General features: G+C 35.3%; 1 protein-coding gene and 1 pseudogene across 2 annotated transcripts in view; both read right to left on the bottom strand.

Annotated features, from left to right (window-relative positions):
* ZFAND3 (zinc finger AN1-type containing 3) overlaps positions 1–20,219 on the bottom strand; it is a 332,486-nt gene that overhangs the window by 279,672 nt on the left and 32,595 nt on the right. The gene's annotated exons all lie outside the window — the stretch shown is intronic.
* Positions 4,939–6,213, bottom strand: LOC105288538 (annotated as a pseudogene).

The raw sequence follows: 20,219 nt of genomic DNA, 5'->3' as shown, positions 1-20,219 counted from the left end.
AAGCTCAGATGGCTTCTTCACATTCAAAGAATACCAGTTCTACACAAAATTTTCCCAAAAAATGGAAGAAGAGTAAACACATCCCAACACATGCTATGAGTTACCATAAGACTCCAGAGGAAAACGTCACAATAATACTACAGCCCAGTGTCCCTATACTACAGACATAAAAAATCTTCAAATATTAGCAAACCAAATCCACCAAAAGAGCATTATATCTTTGACAAAGTGGGACTTATCCCAGGATAGCAAGGTTTAGCACCTAAAAATGAAATACAGTATATTAACAGACTGAAAGACAAAAACCACATGATCATCTCTATAGACAAAGAACATATAACAAAATCCAATACTCTTTCATAATAAAAACAAAGTAAAAGTAGAAAGGAACTTCCTCATGCTGATAAAAGGCATCTATGAAAAACCCATAGCTAACATCACACTTAATGATGAAGTAAGTACTGAATACTTTCTCCCTCAGATCAGGAACTGTGGTAGGATAAATAATGGTTTCCCAAAGATACCAGACCCAATCTCCAGAACCTGTGAACATGTTACTTTACATGGCAAAAAGAAATTTGCAGATGTAATTAAATTAAGGATCCTGAGATGAGTAAATTATCTGGGTAGCCCCAATATAATCATAAGGGTCCTTATCAGAGGGAGGCAGTTGAGCTCAAGGGCACAGAAGGCAGAGTAAGGACAGAAACAGAAGTTGGAGTGATGCACTTTGAGGATGGAGGAAGGGGCCACAAGTCAAGAAACACAGACAGCCCCTAGAAGCTGGAAAAAGAAAGGAAACAGATTCTTCCCTAGATAGTCTAAAAGGCACTAGTTTTGCCAATACCTTGATTTTAGCCCCATAAAACTCATTTTAGACTTCTGACCTCCAGAACCATGAGAATTAATTTGTGTTGCTTAAAGATACTGAATTTGTAGTGATTTGTTAGAGCAGCCAATAGGTAGCGAATATAGGATCCAAACAAAGATTCTGATTTGAGTCTCATCATTTTAATTTTACACTGTACTAGAGGGTCAAACCAAGGCAATGAGGCAAGAAATATAAATAAAAGGTATCATTCGAAAAAGAAGTAATGCTATCTCTATTTGTAGATAACATGATCTTGAATATAGTAAATCCTAAGATGCTCTGGTTTTCTTTCAGATTGTATAAATCTTTCTCCTTTTAGTAAATCCTAGGAAGTCCATTAATAAACAGTTCAGCAAGATTGTAGGGCAAAACTAACATAAAAAAAATTTTATTTCTATACATTAGCAATGAACAATCTGAAAATGAAATTATGAACATAATTCCATACCATTTATAACAGCATCAAAATGAATAAAACATTTGAGTATAATTTAACAAAAGTGCTAAGACTTGTACTCTGAAACTATAAAATATCTCTGAAAGGAATTAAAGAACTAAATAAATGGAAAGACATCTTATGTTTCATGAATCAAAAAATTTAATATTGTTAAGAAGACAATACTCTCCAAATTGATTCACAGAGCTAATGTAATTCTTATCAATACTGTCTGGCTTTTTGAAGAAACTGACAAGCAAATCCTAAAATTCATATAGAAATTCAAGAACAGCCAACACAATCTTGAAAAAAAACAACAAAACTGGATAACTCACACCTCCTAACTTCAAAACATACTAGAAAGCTACAAAGATTAAGACAGTTTGATAGTGGCAGATATTGAGAGATACATATCAATGGAACAGAACTGAGAATCCAAAAATAGACCCTCTAATTTATGGTCAATTAATTTTTGACAAGAGACAATTCAATGGCAAATGAATAGTCTTTCCAACAAATGGCAATGGATAACTGGATATCCGCATAAAAAAATAAAGTTGGACTCCCACCTCACACCATATACAAAAAATAACACAAATTCAATCATAAACCTAAAACCAAACCATAAACCAAAAAGTAAGAGTTAAAAATACAATAAAACTCTTAGTCAAAAACCTAAGTGTAAATCCTCATGACCTTGGATTAGGTAACAGTTTCTTAGATAAGACACCAAAAAGCACAAGTAACAAAAGATGAATCAGACTACATTCAAAGTTAAAACTTTTATGCTGCATACCATCAATGTAGTGAAAGACAACCCACAGAATGAGAAAAAATATTTAGAAATCATATATATCTGCTAAGGGACTTGTACCCAGGTTCTGTGAAGAACTCTTACAACCCAATAACGAAACAATCCAATTTAAAAATGGATAAAGGACGTGAATAGATATTCCTCCAAAAAAGATACACAAATGGTCAACAAGCACATGAAAAGATGTTCAACACCATTAGGCATTAGCAAAATGCAAATCGAAACCACAAGGACATACCATTGCATATCTACCAGGATGGCTATAATCATAAAAAAGACAGATAATAATAAGCATTGATAAGGATGGGAAGAAATTAGATCCATCATAGATCGCTGGCTGGAATGAAAAATGCCGCAGATGCTTCAGGCAACAGTTTGGTAGTTCTTCAAATAGTTAAGCACAGAGTTAGCGTATGACCCAGCAATTTCACTCCCAGCAATTTCACTCTTAGATACGTATTCAAGAAAAATGAAAACACACATCCACACAAAAATTTGTATACAAATTTCATAGCAGCATTACTTATAACAGCCAAAAAATTAACTAATGTATGATAAGTAAAACACAGCATAACCATACAATGGAATACTATTCTGCAACAAAAAGGATTGAGTACTAACATAAGTAACAACATGGATGAACCTTTACAACATTTTGTTAAGTGAAAGCAGCCAAGTGTAAAATCCCATATATTTTATGATTCCATTTATATGAAATGTCCAGAATACACAAATTTAAAGACACAGAATCACATTAGTGGTTGCTTAAAAGGAGGCCAGGGGGATAGGAGGAAATGGCGAGTGACCATTGCTGGGTACACAGTTTCTTTTAGGGTGACAAAATGTTCTAAAATTAGATTGTGGTGATGGCTGTATAACTCTGTGAATATAATTTAAAAACATGGCACTGTACAACACTTTAATGGGTGAACTATATGTAAACTGTATCTCCAGAAAACTGTTAGCGGAAAATAAAGAAGTATAGTAAAAAGGCCAAATAACTAAAATGGAATCCTTAAAATGTTCAATTATCCCAAAAGAACCAGGAAAATATGAAGAAAGGAAGAAAAAAGATTTGGGACAAATAAAACAAATACTAAAATAACAGACCTAAATCCAACCATATCAATAATTACATTAAATGTTAATAGACTCTAATTAAAAGGCAGATATTGTCAGATTTTTTAAAAAGAACCAAATGCATGCTACAAAAGATATACTTTAAATACAAAGAATCAGAAAAGGTGAACGTAAAAGGATTCAAAAGAACATACCAAACAAGGAGTAAGAAGATTAAGAAAGCTGGAGTAGCTATATTCATTTCAAAGGAAGTAGACTTTATTACCAGAGAGAGGGAGGGACATTCCATAATGATAAAAAGTTAATTCACCAGGAAAAATGACAATGACAAATGTATATGAGCTCAATATTATGGTTGAAAAATACATAAAGTAAAAATTTCCAGAATTTTAATGACAGAAAGACAAATTCACATAGTTGGAGATTTTAATACTCTTCTCTCAACAACTGACAAAACCAGATTTACAAAACCAATATAGAAGGTCCAAAAACACTACCAATAACTTTGAACTGCTATTTATAGAACACTACACTCAATTGGAGAATACACATTCTTTTAATCAAGACACACACAATTCAAAACAGCTAATCGAAGGAAAAAATCAGAAAATACTTTGAACTGAATCAAAATTTAAAAACAATATGTCAAAATTTCTGAAATACAGCTAACATAGTATTGAGAGAAAATGTATACCTTTAAATGCCAATATTTGAAAAGAAGAAAGGTACAGCATATTCTAAAAGTCTACCCCAAGAAACTGTAAAAAAGCACAAAGAAAACCCAAAGTACAAGGAAGGAAATAATAGGAGCAAAAGTCAGTGTGATAGAAAAACAAACAATAGAGAAAATGAATAAAGGAAAAAGTTGGGTTTTATAAAAGATTAATAAAATTGATAAACACCTATTCCCAACATCAAAAATGAAATATTACTTCAGACCTTAAATATATCAATAAATGAACACACTTGCCAACAAATTTAACAACTTACATTAAATAGACAAATTCCGTAAGAAATAACTTATTAAAACTGACATGACATAGACTAAAATATCCTAATTAAATTAAAGAAATTGAATTCCTTATCAAATGAAGTCTCACAAAGAATACCACAGGTTTGGATGGTTTCGCTGGCTAATTCTCTTAAATATTTAAGGCATAAGTAATTCCAGTTAAATACAAACTCTTCCAGAACAGAAGAAACATTTACCAACTCAAAGCAAAACCTGATAAAGAAAACTACAGGCTAATACTCTTCATGAGCAATATGCAAAAATCCTTAATAATACACTAACAAATGGAATTCATCGATATATAAAAAATATGATACCTCATGACCAAGTGAGCTTTATCCCAGCAATGCAAGGTTGTTTCTGTTTAGTTTTGGTTTTTCAGGGTACTAAGGCAAACAATGCCACCTAGAATCTTTATTTAAACAGGAATCAGACTTGGACAGAAGTGACAGTTCGACAGCAAAAATTATTTCTCTTGGAAATGCCAAGCCATGGCCCTGCCTCACAGCCATCAGCCCAAAGAACATATCACTATCAGCTCTCCAGCATCACAACCCTGCCCTGCCTGCCCAGGCTGAGCCAGAACTTCCTGACCCAGCATGAAAGGGGGCAAGGATGGCCACAGGGAGCTCAGCTTCAGCACAACCAGGTGGACCACAGCCTCCTGGCTAAGCAAGCTCTTCCACCCTCACTGGTGCCCTCTGAGGTCAATGCTTCTAGCGGTGTCATATCTGAGCCAAGCTTAATCTCCCAAGGAGGGTAGGGATGGAGGCTTCAAGGAGAGTTAAGGGAAGTCGGCCAGGCTCATGGCCCCTACGCCACATACAAAAGCCCAGGGGCCCAACTCTCCTAATCTTGCCCCACTATTCCCTCCCCAAAGGGGTCAGTATATATTCTGACAACCAGGTAGAATGGCCTCTTTGATGAAGGAGAAGACAACCAGGATCCCTAAGCGTTTGCCTCACTTGCCTTTGGTGAAGTATTTGTAGAAGATGTCCTCTCCTGGCTGCATGGTAGAGGGCAAGATGTTCTCCCCGGCCAAAGTGACACAAAGAACGCAAACAGGGGTATCCACAGACAGAAAGTGAAATAGGCCAGGACCTCTGAGAAAGGATAATATTCTTCCACAAAAAAACTGAAATGCTAAGTAATGATTTACCGCCACTAGCCCACATGACAGGATGATGAAGGCGAAGTTCTGGAGGAGACCAAAGTGGATGACATTGGTGAAGAGGCACATGCCAATCATGCAGTTGAAGAAGCACTCAAAAACAAGGAGGCCAATCAGCACAGCTGTGGAGAACCAAATCCTATATTTTATGATCTTACTGATGGCCACTATATACATTTCTATCAGTTCACCAAGGTAAGAGAGTCCAGTGGCCACACTGGCCAATATGATGAAGGACACCTGGATGAAGAGCAACAGCCAGCTCAGCATGCAGATAAACCACTTCGAGCCTCTACCCAACCCCCAACCACCAGGAAGGGCCTGTACATTCATACTCAAGGGACACAAAGCCGCCCTCAAAGTTGTTTTAACATTAAACAAATAACTCATCATCATTTGCTGTATCATTGCAGAAGAGCTCTATCACAAAAGTAATCTAAGAATGCCCCCTAACTTTCTCAAAACTCTTTGGTGGCTCCCCATACCCACAGACAAGACAGAAACCTTAACACAGCAGGGAGGCTCCTTTCATAATCCTGCCCCTGCACAGTAGCCACATCTCTGGTTACCAACCCCCAATTTATGCAGCCTAGATCCCCAATACAATGGCCATGCCCTCCACCAAAGATGTGCCACTCCTCTCCTTCCTTCTTCTCACAAATTCCAAATAAGCACCTCAGTTGAGTTCCTCAGGAAGCTTTGATTTAATCAGGTTGATTTCATTACTTTGCATTCCCATTGCAATTTTTGTAACCCTCAATTATAAGAGGTATTACCATTATTTCTTTGTTTTTCTCTCTATTCAATTATCACTTCTACGGAGCAGAAGCCAAATCTTTTTACCATATTAAAAAAATAAAGAATAAAAATCATATGATCATTTTAATAGATGCAGAAATCAGACAATCATCCTACAATACACATTTGTAGAAAAAAAAAAACAAGTAAATTAAGAATTAAAAGAAATTTCTTCAAGCAAATAAAAGTATCTAAGAAAAACCTACAACTAGCACCACATTTTACCAAGTAGCACAAACCTCAGTAACAATATTCAACACTTACATGTGTTTGTTTATCTCTCACTGGTCCTCACAACCTTGTTTTGCTTTGCTTGGGGGAGGGTGCGGATGTGGAAGCAGTAGAGAGCTATTAATGTCCCAAATGGTATACTAGCAACTCTGGGTCAGAAATGTTAAATCAAATATCTAAGTAAGAAAGCCAGTACCAGAATCCAGTCTTTGACCTAACGTATTTTTCCACTGTGATATGCTATCACTTCTCTTCAGGCTCATATCACAATGGACAATTCATCAGTCCCTCCCACAAACCATACTTTGGTACTCTTGTCAAAGACTTGAGTACTAGGCCCTAGTGTGGCAATTCTTAATATTTTCTAGACATGCCACTCGTTTAAGGTGATTAAAGCGAACAATAAAATATCCAAACAGCTATTATATTTCATTAGTTGATAAAAAATAACAAGTGACACTAACATGAAATGAAAATTTTTAAAGCCTACATTTAGAAGAACCTCAAATCCCCTTTCCTCAAAATGGCTGTACCACACACAGAAAAGGGCGCAACCATTGCTCGATAATATTTCTCTTAATAAGTCTAAAAATGCAGCAGATAACCAGGTAAGTCACGGCCTTTTTGATTATCTCTAATGTGCTACCAGTCAATGTCTTAATTGAGCAGCTGTCAGCAGGGAACTTAGGACCATAGCTTAACTGAGAAACCAGATGACATGGCAACTTATGAGTTTCTGATTCACATGAATTTTTCATGCAGGAAAATATGAATGCTGTCTTAACACCCTTTCCATCAGTGATATACCCAACAACCAGCAAGTTCCATAATGAGGTTGGATTTGCTTCTTTACTGCACAACATGCACTTCACTTCAAGGTACAGGGGAAAACCCAAGTCTCTTCAAATAGTCTGTTAACAGAGCTACCAAAAAAAGATAGGATTTTTCTTTAAACTAGCTTTGCTACCCAGCAGCCCACAGACCAATGATTTCCATGCATCCTCTTTTGTTTTTTGTGTTCCCTAATGGTGAACATTCAGCTATGAGTCATCGTTTCTTAGGACAAAACATTAAACAATTAAGATAAAATAAGCCTTCTCCACAAATGAAGTTGTCTTCTATGTGAACATCCCAGGTCCTTATAAAGGGGTCCAAATGTTTCATAACACAGTGCGCCCTTTATATGCAAGTTCCTAAAAAGCTCTGTGAATTTCTTATCTGACCTCACTACTGTTGAAAATCCATGACCACAGAAGTATCTCTCACTGACATTTATGGTGATTGAAGTAAAAATAAGAACCTGTTTTCTTCAAGAGACGCAGAAAATTCAAAGGTCATTGGATAATACATTACCAACTAGAGTGCATCAGTAAGTATCTCAAACACTTCTGAACTCAAAATGTCTGCTTTCAACAATCTTTGGAAGTGTCCTATGAAAACCACTGGATGCCCTAAATTTTTAATCAAGTAGTTAACAAAACAGCTTTGCATAAGCCATTATAACTTCAAACTTCTCTTTAATTCTTCTCTTTTGAAGAATTCAAAAATGTTTGGCTAATGCCTTTAAAAATAAGAAGCCCTTTTTAGGTTTAATTCTTTTCCTATTGATCAACTAAAGAAAAAATCGGAAGTTATTATCAAGGTAATTTAGAACTCCCTCAAGTACATACCATGCAGCAATGCTGAGCAAACTATCAGACCAACACTCCTAACTTCACAATACCACTCTCTTATCTAATTTCAGGAAGAAATTAAAAATATTCAAAGAATGATAATCTCAACCAATGACTTTATAACACTTTTTTTTTTAAGCTCTCCTCTCAAAAATAAATAAATAAATAAATAAAGCTCTCCTCTCACTAAATAATTCCAATCCAACCATCACCATCATCAGCCAAGGACTGGCAGAGCTGCTGCTGTCTCAAAGTTAAGAGTTGCTACCAGTTTTAACAACAGGCAGAAGTTGCCACAGGAAAGGTGGCATAGAGGCACAGAGACCAGAAATTAAAGCTTTATTCAGAGATTAAAGACTGAAAGTTAAAAGCCCTACTCCTGTTTTAACAGGTTGAGCAAAGAAATTTGTGCACCCACCATTCTACCCTCAAACCTGCCTATAAACCACATTCTCTGTGGCCCACTACTATTCAACTCAGCTCTCCATTCCCAACAGCAGTGCCCTTCCCTCCTGCTTTCTAAATACCTATGAAGCTCTAAAAAAAATTGTCCTTTATGTCTCTACACTGCAGTTGAATTCTAAGGCCAATTTACTTTTTCCAAACTGCTCAAACCACACCCCTAACTCATATAGTCCCATTTCACATAAAATTTGTTTAAAGATGTAGCATTACACATGTTACAGTACATATGAAATATGTAATTTCTAAATGTTCAGCAAAGAGAAATTCTTCAGTAAAAATATGCTAAAAAATGCTTAATTGCAATTACAAATAGTTTTATCTGAGTTTTAAAAAGCATAATTTCAACAGAGAAAATATATATATATGAAAATGGTGACAAGTCTTATTTTATGTATGTGTGTGTATGTAATTTTCTTGAATTGGTCTTCATACAAACAAGGCTCTTCAATCCTTGTGCACTGGTGGGAATGTAAACTGGTGCAACCACTATGAAAAACAGTATAGAGGTTCCGCAAAAAATTAAAAATCAGAACTACGATATGATCCAACATATTCTGGGTATTTATCTGAAGGAAATAAAATCACTATCTCAAAAAACATATTCTGGGTATTTATCTGAAGGAAATAAAATCAACATATTCTGGGTATTTATCTGAAGGAAATAAAATCACTATCTCAAAAAAAATCTACACCCTCATGTTCATTGCAGCATTATTTACTAAGGCCAAGACATGGAAACAACTTAAGTATCTACTGGTAGATGAATGGGTATAGAAAATGTGTTTTACATATATATATAGAGAGAGAGAGAGTGTGTGAAAAATTATTCAGCCATGAGAAAGAAGGAAATTCCTGCCATTAGAGATAACATAGATCTACCTTGAGGGTATTATGCTAAGTAAAACAAGTCAGACAGAGACAGAAAAATACTATATCTCCCTTATATATGGAATCTAAAAACAAAGACAAAAACATGAACTCATAGTTAGAGAACATATTTGTGGTTGCCAGGAAGTGGGAGCTGGGAGAGTGAAAATGGGTGAAGTTAGTCAAAAGATACAGACTTCCAGTTTAAGATAAATAAGACCTGGGGCTGTAACTTACAGCATTGTGAGTATAGATAACAGTACTGTATTGTATATTTGCAAGTTAATAAGAAAGATCTTAAAAGTTCTCATCACAAGGAGAAAAACTAACTTTTTGGTGATGGATGGTAAATTTATTGTGGTAATCATTTCACTATTTATACACATATCAAATCATTACATTGTACATCTAAAACTTACATGTAACATGTCAATTATATCACAAATTTTTTTAGAAGGCTATTTACAGACATAATACACTTGACAATCTGCAGCATTCCGACTCCTAACCATTCATTATGTCCTACTATGAAGAAGACTCTTGCAGGAAAATCTATAATCCTTCCATGTAGAATTATGATAAATACTCAACAGTTCTCACATTTAATTATGAAACCATCATTATGCTTATCTTAGGTCCCCAGTAAGTAAGCCATTATGGAGAATATTGTCTGGTAAGAACAAAAAGGGAAACTGTCTATATATGTGAATGAAAAAAGAAATCATGGTGTGAATGAAAAAAGAAATCGTGGAGATAGAGTCAGGCCTCAAAGCAAAAGCCTCACTTGGTTTAATTTTTTAATTTAAATTAAAAAGCAGAACTTTTAAGTTGTTACTAATCTTAAAATTGCTCAAGATGTGTTTCATCAACTTCATAAACCTGGTAAACATTTATTCTTAAATGATCAGCTGGGAAAGAGTAAGAGCATCTACCTTAGTCCTCAGTAATCAAGAGAATCCCCTGCCTTCATGGAGGTTAGTGTATGTCATCCATGCAATCCATCTACCCATTTTGGACAAAAATCTGTCAGGATTCAACAAATGGTCTAAACACCACATGTCCTAGACAGTTTGGTTTGTCTGTCTCCCAGAACAGATGGACGCCTTGCTCTAGTCAGGCAGTTACTATATTCGAAGTCTTACTGCTTATCCATTGAAAATGTTTGAAAAATCATTTTAGTTAAAGTGGATAGAAAAATGTGTGAAAACCAAAATTTTCAACATTAACACCAAAACAGGTCATCATTAAAAATCAAAGAAATCAAAGTATAAATTAAATATAATTTAAACCACACAAAATTTTCTTATGCTATTCCCTCCTTGAGTGCATTTTTTAAAAAATGAGGCCAGATCCAGACTCAACAGGAAAGAGTGCCATGGACCAATTATTCCATTTCCACCAGTGACACTGGTGAGGAAAGGGGTGTGCAGAGCAGCAGAACACATACAACATATTTCTCATTCCTACTACCAATAGTTCAAAATAATGTTAGCAAGTTCGAAAAAACAATGAAATGTTAGAATAAAGCTCCAGTTACCCAGATTTCATGAATACTAAGAAATATTTCTAAATTTTCGGAGGGCAAAAATCATACATCATACTACCTATGCTCCATGGCCCTATCCAACTCCCTCTTTAGCTTCAGCCAGAGGAGAGTTGACTTCATCTGCACCCAAATATATGCAGCATAAAATCCTAGACCTTTCATAACTTATAAATGAAAACGCTAATAATAGTTTTAACCCCTTAAGGCTTACTTACTTCATCTGTGAAATGGAGAGTCACATCACACCAGAGGATTAATGTCAGGATTAAATCAAATAAGTGTGTAAACATCTTGGGCCAGTGCTTTTCACTGTACCCTAAATTACACTAATATCCTACTTATACCTTTTGTCATGTTGTCCCCTCTGCGTGGAATGCCTGTTCTTTTCCCTACTTCTCCCTATCTGAAACACATCCATTCTTCAGTCTTCTTCAAGTCATTCTTGATGCCTGCCTTATCTATAATACCACAATGGCTTTCCTCATCTTTAATACCCAATTGTTTACTGCCTGTAACATTCATCATGCTATTTAACAAAACAATGCTCTGAATTTTAGTTAATATTTCATTGGCATACAGAAGTATAGATCTTGAGCAGAGGAGAAACTCCAAGTCTTCACAGAGTATCACCTCATCCTTCTACATCCACTTCAACACCTATCAGTGCTTTACAGAAACTAAAACAACACTCAGGAAATAAATGCCATACGAATGAATTACCAAATAAAAGCACAGAAATTACAAGCTGTTCTGTTTGAAAAACAAAAAAAAAAACAAAAAAAAAAAACAGTGAAAAAGATAGCTGAGGTGGCTCTTGAAAATACAAAAGAGTAAATTTATGACATGTGCTATAATTAATATACAGTTTACCTAAAAAAAGATTTTTTTTTTTTTAACAGCAGCAAAGAATAGCTTTATTGGAAGGGAAAGTAAAACAGTACACTTCCAGACATGGAAGCGGGCCTGAGCGAGGGTGGCTCAAAGGCCAAGATTTTTTAAAAAACGAAATGAATATCCTCTGAGCATTATATAGCACTGCAAATAAGTTACAAACAAGGAAAGACATAATGCAATCAATTCCTTAATCAAAATGATACATTAGCCACTTCTAAAGAGAATATAAAATTTGACAGATATTCTTAGCTCAGAATTGGGATTCTTCTTTTCTCTAATACACTGTATTTCTAAGGGGTCAGTCAGCAGGGGGAGTGCAAGTTCATGAACACTATAGTCACAAAATAATGGCTAACAAAATTTGAAATTCTGGAAATTATTTAAAAATTAAACTCCTGAATATTAACCATAAAAACCACTGAAGCCCATGTGTTTATAAGTTATTCTACATCATACATACTCCATAAAACTGTCACCTCTCTTACCTCAAGTTTTTTTGTGATAGGTAATTCCAAATAAATAAAATATAAACATGCATCCATTTTAAAGGCAGGAAAATAAATCAATATCAATCAAAATTCAGATAACAATGAAGTACAGCTGCTACTTTCTAAAATGTTACCCAATTGAAGTACAAGGCCAGTCTCATAAATCCAGCAGCCGCTCATCAATTAAGTCTTCATCTACTGTTCATCCCAAAGCCTCATCTGCTGGTCTGCAGGCTGGTGGTATCATGATCTTCCCCAATAAGTAAACCTCATTTTTAGTCTATGACCATCAGAGTTATTGGAAAATAGTTAAGACCCTGGAATTTATATACTTCTAAGACAATTTAAGGTACAGTTTTATCTCTTAACAACTACAGACAAGCATAGCTACAAATAGTATGGGGGAGGAGGGTAGCAATAGGAGGATCAACAATAGAGAACGTTTTACAGAGGTCTAGTTCAAACTGCCAAATATAGACTACTCAGATAAAATTACTCTAAGCAAAAGTAAGTCATGATTGCTTCTCTTTAATAAAAAGAACTGAGACAGGTAGAACCTAAGTGTAATACTCAATTTTCTCTGTTCTGCTTAAAAAGTGTTTCTATATCTATTACTATGTTTGAGCCTTACAACACTTCTGAAGAGCAAGTAATAAGTTTTTTTATAATTAAGGGAATTGGGATGTGAAGACGTTACCCTATTCAAGGTAACAAAGTTAACAAGTGGTAGATGTTAACCTGGACTTTCTGGCTCCAAAGACGACATGATGTCTTCCTGAAGTAAGGGCTAGAACATGTGCATTGGAAATGTGGTTGACCTGCTCCCATAGAAACAGAATTTTTTTTTTTTCAGTAACAGATATATGAACAATTATATGCCAATAAATTAGACAACCTATAAAAAAATGGATAAATTCCTAGAGCCATACAAACTACCACAACTGAATCATGAAAAAATAGAAAATGTGAACAAACCAATTACTACTAAAGAGATTGAATCAGTAATCAAAAACCTCCCAAAGAAATAAAACTTCAGGACCAGATGGCTTCACTGATCAATTCCACCAAACATTTAAAGAATTTAATGTCAATCCTTCTCAAACTCCTCCAAAAAAAAAAAAAGAAGAAGAAGAAGAGGAAGGCACACTTCCAAACTCATAAGGCCAGCATTACCTGATACCAAAACCAGACAAGGACACAAGAAAATTACAGACCAATATCCCTGATTAACACAGATGCAAAAATCTTCAAAATATCAGCAAGCAGAATTCAACAATACATTAAAAGGATACACATTAATCAAGTGGGATTTATGCCACAAATACAAGGTTAAACATCCACAAATCAATGTGACCCACCACATTAACAAAATGAAGGATAAAAATCACAATCATCTCAATACGTACAGAAAAAGCATCTGACATCCATTCATGAATACCTCTCACCCATCCTGGTGACTTCCTCAGACACCACCCCCCACCCAACTCTAGCACTGCTTGAGGCTTTTTTGGCGGCTAGAGGGCACAGGGAGTTAGCCCACAATGCAGACTTTCTTAGACAATTCTCAAGGATCTATGGGCCCCAGATAGGCAGCAGTGTACTCTGAGCCTTTTGAGTGGCCCCAGACTGAACACTGGGGCCAAATTTGAATCTGCACTAACCTAGTGGACACCACTCGCCCCACCCTGGAGACTCCCTGACTTCCCACCTCACCCAACTCGCATACTTCCCAAGGCTCTTTCAGTGGCTGAGCCAAACGGGTAGCCAGCAAGTGACGGCAGGCCTCAGGGTGCCCTAGGCCTTTTGCAGAGCTGCCCCAGGCCTGGTACTGGTGGCAGCTATGCTCAGTCTGCAACACAGCCTCTGTCACATACCCCAAGGTTCAGCACAGACAGAGACCAAAGATGAATCACTGTGTAGCTCCTACTAGGTAGCCCCAAGCTGGTCACAGGCAGCAGCTGACCTTGGCCTGCATGGAAGCTGCTCCCAAGAGGCCCCAAAACCAATACAACAGGTGGCCCGTCAGGCGACAACAGAGCACCACACGATTACCCTACAAATGGCACATCCAAAGTGTAGTCTCAGTAAGCACTACAGCACACTGGGGCAAATACCACTCCGTGGAGTCAAACCGCACACAGCAGCTTATACACTGTGGTTGTGGCCAATCTTCACAGCAGTAAGTCTGAGGGTCAATACCACCCACTGGTGTGCCAACAGTGATCAAGGCTCAACTACAACAGGAGGGCATACACAACCCACACAAGGGATACTTCGGGAGCATCCAGCTCAGGAGACCAGGAAGACTATGCCACTGGGCCCCACAAGACACCTATTACATAGGGCCACCCTGTAAAGACTAAGAGATATAGCAGATCTACCTACTATACAGAAACAAACACAGGCAGCCAAAATGAAGAAACAAAGAAACATGTACCAAATTAAAGAACAGGAGAAAACTCCAGGAAAAAAAAAAAAAAACACTAAATGAAATGGAGGCAAGCAATCTAGTAGACAGAGTTCAAAACAGACACTCAATAAACTTAAGGGAAGAATATATGATCTCAGTGAGAACTAAATCAAAGAGACAGCATAAAAATGAACAAAGAAACCATAAAAAAAAAAGAACTAGTCAGAAATGAAGAATACACTAGAAGGAATTAACAGCAAATTAGATGAAACAGAAGGTCTAATCAGCGATTGGAAGACAAGGTAGCAGAAAACACCAAATTGCAACAGCAAAAAGAAAAAAAGAATCCAAAATAACAAGGACAGATAAAGAGACCTCTGGGACAACATCAAGTTTAACAACATTGGTGCCAGAAAGAGAAGAGGGGAAGGATTGAGAACCTATTGAAGAAATAATAACTTTCCTAACGTGGTGAAGGAAATGGACATACAAGTTCAGGAAGTGCAGAGAGTCCCAAAAAAGATGAACCCAAAAAGGACCACCCAATACACATTATAATTAAAATGCCAAAAGTTAAAGACAAAAAGAGAATTAAAAAGCAACAAGAGAAAAAAGCAATTAGTTACCTACAAGAGAGCTCCCACAAGACTATGAGCTGATTTCTCAATAGAAACTTTGCAGCCAGAAGGGACTGACCCAAAATACTCAAAGTGATGAAAAACGATGACCTACAACCAATACTACTCTACCCAGCAAGTACATCATTTAAAATTGAAGGACAGATAGAGCTTCCCAAACAAGAAAAAGTTAAAGTAATTCATCATCACTAAAACAGTATTACAAGAAATGTTAGAGACTTCGTTAAAAGGAGGAAGAAATAGTAACATAAATATGAATAAAATGGCACTAACTATGTATCTATCAATAACCACTTGAAATATAAATAAATTAAATGCTCCAATCAAAAGACATAGGGTAGCTGAATAAGAAAACAAGACCCATTTCATATCAAAAGACACACAGAGACTAAATAGTAAAGGGATGAAAAAAGACATTTCGTGCAAATGGAAAATGAAAAAAGGCTAGGGTAGCAATATTTATGTCTGACAAAATAGACTTAAAAACAAAAGCTAAAATAAAAGACAAAGGATGTTTCATAATAAAAAGATCAATCCAACAAGAGGACATAACCCGTGTAAACATTTATGCATCCAACATAGGTGCATCTAAATACATGAAGCAAATATTAACTAATATAAAAGGAAAGAATGACAGTAATACAGTCATTGTAGGAAACCTTAAAACCCCACTGACATCAAGAGGATAGACCTTCCAGACAGAAAAATCAACAAGAAAACAGCAATCTTAAATGACACATTAGACAAGATGGATTTAATTGATATTTTTAGAGCATTTCACTCCAAAGCAGCAAAATATCAATTCTTTTCAAGTGCATACAGAACGTTTTCCAAGGCAGACCACATATTAGGTCACAAAACAAGTATCCATAATTTAAGAAGACTGAAGTCATCTCAAGCATCTTCTCCAACCACAATGGTATGAAACTAGAAGTTTACAAGAAAAAAAACTGAAAAACACAAACACACGAAAGCTAAATAACATGCTATTATAAACAGTGAATGGGTTAACAATGAGATCAAGAAAGATATATCACACGATACTCTGAAACAAATGAAAATGAAAACACAATGACCCAAAATCTATGAGACACAGCAAAAGCAGTCCTAAGAGGGAAATTCATAGCAATACAAGCCTACCTTAAGAAACAAAAAAAATATCAAATAAACAATCTAACCTTATACCTAAAGGAATTAGAAAAAGAACAGTAAACAAAACCCAAAATGAGTAGCAAGAAAGAATAAAGATCAAAGCAAAAATAAACAAAATAGAATCTAAAAAACAATACAAAATATCAATGAAACCAAGAGCTGGTTCTTTGAAAAGATAAAATTTATAAACCTTTAATCAGACTCATAAAAACCAAAGGAAAAAAAAAAGAGAGAGGACACCACAAATAAAACCAGAAATGAAAGAGAAGTGACAATAACCACGGAAATACAAAAACTATAAGATACTATGAGCATTATATGCCAGCAATTTAGACAATTTGAAATGTATAAATTCCTGGAAATATACAATCTTACAAGACTGAATCAAGAAGACACAGAAAATATGAACAGATTACTACTACTAAAATTGAATCAGTAATCACAAAGCTCCCAACAAACAAAATCCTGCACCAGATGGCTTCACAGCTAAATTTTACCAAATAAAGAATTATCATCTATTCTTCTCAAGCTACTCCAAAAAGCTCAAGAGGAGGAAAGCTCTCAACCTCATTTTGAGGCCACTACTACCTTGATTCTAAAGACAGACAAAGATATTACCAAAAAAGATGATTACAGGCAGATATTCTTGATGAATACAGATGCAAAAACCTTCATCACAATATTAGCAAACCAAATTCAGTAAAACATTAAAAAGATCATACACCATATTCAAGTGGAATTTTTTTCTGGGAAACAAGTTTGGTTCCGTATCTGTAAATCAATTAACATGATACACCACATAAACAAAATGGAGGATACAAATACATAATCATATCAATAGATGTAGAAAAAGCATTCAACAAAATCCAGCATCCATTTATGATAAAAACTCAGCAAAATGGGAAAAGAGGGAACACAGGTCAACATTAAATAAAGACCATATATGACGAACCCACAGATAACATCATACTTGATGGTGAAATGCTAGAAGCATTTTCCTTAATATCAGGAACAAAACAAGGATGTCCATTTTCACCACTTTTATTCAATATAGTATTGGAAGGCCTAGCTACAACAACCAGACAAGAAAAAGAAATAAAAAGCATCCAAATTGGAAAGGAAGAATAAAACTGTCATTATTTGCAGATGACATAATATTTATGGAGAATCCTAAAGATTCCACAAAAAAACTATTAGAATAAATTTAGCAAAGTAGTAGAATACAAAATTAATATTAAGAAATCAGGTGCAGTTTCATATACCAAAAACAAATTATCAGAAAGAGAAATTAAGAAAACAATCCCATTTACAACTGCATCAAAAAGAATCAAATACCTAGGAATAAATCTAACCAAGGAGGTAAAAGACTTGTACCTGGAAAATTATAAAATACTGAGGAAAGAAACTGAAGAAGATACGAATAAATGGAAGCATATGCTGTATTCAGGGACAGGAAGAAATAACATCATTAAAATGTCCATACTATCCAAAGCAATGTATAGATTCAAGACAACCCAATGGCATTTTTCACAGAACTAGAACAAATTATCCAAAAATTTATATGGAACCATAAAAGACCCTGAACAGCTACAGCAATCTTGAAAAAGAAGAACAAAGTTGGAGGTATCACAATACCTGAGATCAAACTATACTACAAAGCTGTGGTGGTCAAGGTAATATGGTACTAGCATAAAAACAAACACACAGATCAATGGAACAGAACAGAAAGCCCAGAAGTAAATCCATGCCCATGTGGTAAATTAATCTATAACAAAAGAGGCAAAAATATGCAATGGGGTAAAGACAGTCTCTTCAATATATTGGGAAAACTGGACAGATACATGCAAAAAATGTAAAACTAGACCACCTTCTTACACCGTATACAAAAATAAACTCAAAATGGATTAAAGTCTTAAATGTGAGACCTGAAATCAGCAAACATAGGCAACAAACTCTCTGACATTACTCTTAGTAATATTTTTTCTGATGTATCTCCTTGGGCAAGGGAAACAAGAGATAAACAAATGGGACTTCATCAAACTGAAAACTCTGCACAGCAAAGGAAACCATCAACAAAAGGAAAAGATAATATACTGAATGGGACAACATATTCACAGATAATACATCTGATAAGGGGTTTATGTCAAAATTTACAAAGAACTCACACAACTCAACACACACAAAAAACAACAACTAACAATACAATTAAATTAAAAAATGGGCAGAGGACCTGAACAGACATTTCTCCAAAGAGGACATACAGACGGTCAACAGACAGATAAAAAGATGCTCAAAGTCATCACTAATTATCAGAGAAATGCAAATTAAACCACAATGAGATAACACTTCACACTTGTCAGAGTAACCATCATTAAATCAACAAACAACAGGTGTTGCTGAAGATGTGGAGAAAAGAGAATCCCCATGCATTGTTGGTGGGACTGCAAATTGGTGCAGCCACTATGGAGAAGTTTGGAGGTTCCTCAAAATATTAAAAATAGAACTACCATATAACCCAGCACTTCCACTTCAACATATTCAAAGAAATCCAAAACACTCATTTGAAAGATATAAGCACTCCTATGTTCGTTGCAGCATTATTTACAGGAGCAGGATATGGAAGCAACTAAGTGTCCATCAACAGACAATTGGATAAAGGAGATGTGGTACATATACACAATGGCCTACAACCAGGGCATTAAAAAAAAAAAAATGAAATCTTACTATTTGTAACAATATGGATGGACATGGATGGTATTATGCTAATTGAAGTAAGTCAGACAGAGAAAAGACAAATACCATATGATCTCACTTATATGTAAAATCTGTAGAGCAAAATAAAGGAACATGCATATCAGAAACAAGACTCACAGAGAACAAACTGATGGTTGCCAGACGGAAGCAAGGTTGAGGGGATGGATGAAAGGGAGAAAGAGATTAAGAAGTACAAACTGGTAGTTACAAAACAGTCAAAAGGATATAAAGTACAGCATAGGGAATATAGTCAATAATGTTGTAATAACTATGTATATAGTGCCAAGTGGGTACTAAGTGAGTCAGGAGGCATCACTTTGTAAAGCATATAAATGTCTAAACACTATGTTGTACACGTGAAACTAATATAAAATAATAATGTCAACTGTAATTGAAAAGAAAATTTTTTTTTAATTTAAAAAAACTAATCTCATTTACGAATGCATCAAAAAGAATAAAATACCTAGGAATCAATTTAACCAAAGAAGAGAAATATTTATATACTATACGACACTGATGAAATAAACTGAAGACACAAATAAAAGATATTTTGTGTTCATGGATTGGAAGAATATTGTTAAAATGTCCATACTACCCAAAACAATCTACAGAGTCAATGTAATCCCTATCAAAATTCAAATGCCATTTTTCACAGAAATAGAAAAAAATACTAAAATCTGTATGAAACCAGAGAAGACCCCAAGTAGCCAAGGCAATCTTGAGAGAGAAAAACAAAGCTAGAGGTATCACAATTCCTTGTTTCAAACTATATTACATAGCTTTGGTCATCAAAACAGTATGGTACTCTAGCATAAAAAAGATACACAAATCAGTGGAACAGACTAGAGCCCAGAAATAAACCCACATATATATGGTCAAATTTGACCATTAATGAATACATGATAAAGAAGTGTTCATC

This window comes from Pteropus vampyrus, unplaced genomic scaffold (assembly GCF_000151845.1).
Source record: "Pteropus vampyrus isolate Shadow unplaced genomic scaffold, Pvam_2.0 Scaffold18, whole genome shotgun sequence".
NCBI lineage: Eukaryota > Metazoa > Chordata > Mammalia > Chiroptera > Pteropodidae > Pteropus > Pteropus vampyrus.
This window is presented reverse-complemented; position numbering and strand designations above follow the sequence as displayed.